Genomic DNA, 4,074 nt, shown 5'->3' with positions numbered 1-4,074 from the left:
AACAAACAAACAAAAAAGAAATGTGTTCTTGGAAAATACATTGAATTTGTTTCCATCATTATTTCTTTATCTACCTTCATTTTGTACCAAAGCGTAGGACTTTAGGACATGATCTAACAACAAAAAAAGGATATTACAACTTGGGTTGGGGGGAAGCTTAAGACATTGCTCTAGAGGTAAGAGGCTGTGTTTTGGTGCATTTAGGGAGAAACAGTGCAAAGGGAGGAAATTTAATTCTGACTTTAAGGTCTGTGATCTTTTGGTCTCCTTTCATTTGGAGTATTGTCATTAGCTTTCTGCTAATGGCACCCCACTCCAGTACTCTTGCCTGGAAAATCCCATGGATGGAGGAGCCTGGTGGGCTGCAGTCCATGGGGTCGCTGGGAGTAGGACACGATTGAGCGACTTCACTTTCACGCATTGGAGAAGGAAATGGCAACCCACTCCAGTGCTCTTGCCTGGAGAATCCCAGGGACGAGGGAGCCTGGTGGGCTGCCGTCTATGGGGTCGCACAGAGTTGGACACGACTGAAGCAACTTAGCAGTAGCAGCAGCAAGGTGATCTTACTAAGTGTCCAGTACAATTTTAAGCATTTTAGAGTCAATCGTTTAATAACATTAAATCATTTAATCCTCACAGCAATCCCATGTGGTAGAATTATTATTATCTCTGTGTCACAGGTAAGGGAACTGAGGTATACAGGGGAAATCTAGTCCCAGAGGCCATGCTTTTAACCATTATACTACACTGCTCCTTTAAGTAACATACAAAAATTATATAATGCAACAATTTTTAAATGGTGCTCAAGAACTTAGTTACATTAACAAGTAGATAAAGCCCAGCCATACTTCTCAGTCTTGTTGAAATCTCTGTTATACAAAGGCCTCAGTGGTTTTTAAAAAGTTCTGCCCATGTAGGTGCCTAGTTTAGGAACTAATGTTAGACATTGTCCACCCCAGGCCTCACTAGACACACCCTTCTATGAAACAGGAAACAGCAAGAGACCTTCACTTGGTCTAATCCATGTGTGCAGGTGGGAAGAGAAGTCATACATAGGGAGGGAGCGACTTCTCTGGTGGTCCAGTGGCTAGGACTCCAAGCTTCCAATGCAGGGGGCTCAGTCTGATCCCTGGTCAGGGAACTAGATCCCATGTGCTGCGATGCAGAGTTCAAATGCCACTGAAGATCCCGTGTGCTGCAGCTACAACCTGGCGCAGCCAAATAAATAAATACTTTAAAAAGTGTATGAGAGAGGAGAGAAGTGAGGGGAGAGATGCAAGGAGATGGTTCCACCAAGACACACCCAGGAAACAAACGAGTTAAGTTGAAGAGAGTGGTTGATAAGCGCTCACTTTCCTTAGCAAGCGTAATCTCAATACAGAAGGAGGACAGCATCAGCCTAGGGCCTCTACACTTACCTTCTCGGCCACAATTTAGCCACATGGTGACTACTGAACAGATCTCTTCTTACAGCTTTGATTTTTATTGTTTAGCACACAACTTAGATTCTAAATATCCTACCCTTTATGACAGCATACCCCCAAACACAATCATTCCAAAGTGCTTTTGTGCTTGAGTGCAAAGTGTGATAAACTCCTCTGTCCCTTGACTTCTTGCTAAGTGTAGATCTGGGTATCAGGAGCAAGATTGACTGCAATAAGCAGGTGTAGATTTACTTAGAGGTCCATGCAGTGCCCACTGCTGCCCTGGCTTGCCTCTTACACTACGGGGCAGTGCTGTCTAGCCCTGAAGGCTTCAGATTTCCAAGCGAGTATATTGTTAAAGGGATTCATTCCTGATCAAGTTGTTGCTGTATGGTTCCCACCTCTTCCCTTTCAATTCTTTTGAAGAAAAAAAAAAGAAAAAGGCAGAAGGGAGATGGTAGGTACAGACAGTCCCTTGAACAGATAATCCTAATGAAGTCAGGAGGCAGGGGAAATACCTGCCAGTCTTCCTTCTGACCCTCACTGCCCTTTCCCTGGACTCTTTTCCCTGGCTGCCTATTTGTCTGGGCAATGCTTGCCTCTCAAGAATCCTTTGAATTATCCATTGGCGGGGAGGCAGTCTTAAATCCATTCTAAGTGTTAAAATTAGCGATGGCCTGGAAAGCATTTTGTTTACTTCAATACACGGAGTTTGGTTAGAGGGGCAGCCTGCACGAGTACTGAACTTAATCTCCAAGAAACATATTCACGAGGAAAAAAGCTTGAGACTTGGATCCCATATAATACATAATGTCCTCCCCTAACACCCAGTAACTGTCCCTTTCTAAAACTCAGAACAGATATTATGAAGACATGAAGAAAAACTGCTTAAGGTACTTTACCCTTATCAGCACTGATTTGATTATGGGGTTGTTTAGGTTGCCAATCAATATTTATTTGGACTTAGCTAAGTTGATAATGTTGAGGTAACCTAGGGTTGTTTTCCCCTCAGTGAATGACGTAAGTAGTGACCATGATATTTTCGGCCAGTGCTGTGAAGACCATACTTTTAAATCAAACTTTGGGAAGGCTGGGCTATAGAACATCCCACTCAGCAGTTGCCCTTTGCCTCTGCTTAGGGAAGCACGTAAAGTTCATTGTCATTTCACCTTCAGTGTTGAACTTGCAATTTTAAAGGAAAGTGCTGTCAATGAAACACTGTGGACAGTTACCTTTAAAACTAGAGGTTAAATTTCTGAAAAAGAGCAAATGATACAAAGGTTGGCAGCTGTTGCACAAAGGTCTTCTGGCTTTGTTACTCTGAATGAAAGATTCATTTTGAGATTTGTCATATTATCCAATGAAGCGAGGCTGAAGTATTGCGTTTTTTTCTGAAAAACCAAAAGAACAGGCTCTTCCACCATTTATTGAATACTTACTAAGTGCAAGAAATTAAGGGAGACTAATACAGACTAAGATCTCTAGCCAAGGGTGTGCAGATGTGCAATGATGATAATAGCCAACATTTAGTGAGTGCTTACTATGTGCAACTAAACACTTGATATTTATTAACTCATATAATCCCCACAACTCTTAAGGAAAGTACTATTGTCTCCATTTACTGAGCAGGACCCGAGAGGTTAAATAACTTGCCTAGACTTACCTGAGTTGGTAAGTGGTAGGGCTAGACTCTAAACCTAAGTAGTCTGCCTCCAGAGCTGGGTTCTTAACTGGGCGTTTTCTAAAATATTGCCAAGATACAGAAGCATAGGAAAGAGAGACGGACTTTAAGCAGAGTGAGGGTTAAAGCAAAGCTTTATGCTCTGGATCTTGAAGGTCAACAGGTGAAGACAGGGGCTGGGGAGGAAGGAACAGCCTGACTAAAAGAAGACACAGTTTGAGTACCGGCAAGCTGACGACAGCAAGATGTGGTTGAGTGCCCGCGTGGGAGAAAAGCTGGAGGGGGAGGCCGCGTAAGGGAAGGGGAGCAAAAGTCTCAAACTGTAAGGGTGGCAGAAAGGAATTCCTGGACACTTCTCCAATTAGTAGGATGGCCCCCTGTCTGAAACCAAGGCAGGTGGCCCACTAATATTTCTCTCTGGGGAAAACAGCCGATCGAGATGGTCAAGGTCGTCCACGAGGGCTCCAGAGCTGCACTTCCTGGCCGAGGACTCACGTCCCGTGCGCAGAGGCCGGATTTAGCTGCCAACCGAGCCGGGCCAGGCTGGGTCAGGAATGTGCGTACTCCCGGGCCTGTCAACGAGAACACCAGCTTCGCGGGTACTGGAAGGCCAGTCCTCCAGAATTCCCGTCAGCTACCTCTCTCTGGCCTCTTGGCCCTTAAAGGTCGAGGAGGCCACCTCCTCGCTACGCAGCTTGGCTCCTCCCCTCAGCCCCGGGAGGGCTAAGGAATAACGGCCTCAGCGATAGGAGCATGCTCTGTCAATCAGCTCTATCCCCGCCCCTCCCCAGCCAGCGTACGTTGCATTGGTTGCATCATTACCGGCCTCAGATAAGAGTCTTTTCTTTGATTGGCTAATATCATCCCCGCCCGCCTGTCTTTTTGAGTCAGAAGCTCGCGATTGGTTAACCGCGTTGCCAAGCTCCGGACGCGGCTCGACCATTGGAGGCCGCGGGCCCGCCCCCGCCG

The 4,074-nt window shown here is 45.7% G+C and overlaps 1 long non-coding RNA gene across 1 annotated transcript; it reads right to left on the bottom strand.

The window, feature by feature from the left end:
* Nucleotides 1-624: 624 nt before the first annotated feature.
* On the bottom strand, nucleotides 625-3,806 carry LOC129636658 (uncharacterized). The gene is made up of 3 exons (XR_008707066.1): nucleotides 3,088-3,806; nucleotides 2,657-2,815; nucleotides 625-1,208 (listed from the first exon to the last, which is right to left on the bottom strand). It is a non-coding gene; the product is annotated as an uncharacterized LOC129636658 (long non-coding RNA).
* Nucleotides 3,807-4,074: the final 268 nt, after the last annotated feature.

This window comes from Bubalus kerabau, chromosome 22 (assembly GCF_029407905.1).
Source record: "Bubalus kerabau isolate K-KA32 ecotype Philippines breed swamp buffalo chromosome 22, PCC_UOA_SB_1v2, whole genome shotgun sequence".
In the NCBI taxonomy this organism is placed as follows: Eukaryota; Metazoa; Chordata; class Mammalia; order Artiodactyla; family Bovidae; genus Bubalus; species Bubalus kerabau.
The sequence above is the reverse complement of the archived record's forward strand: the minus strand, read 5'-3'. Positions and strand labels throughout refer to the sequence as shown.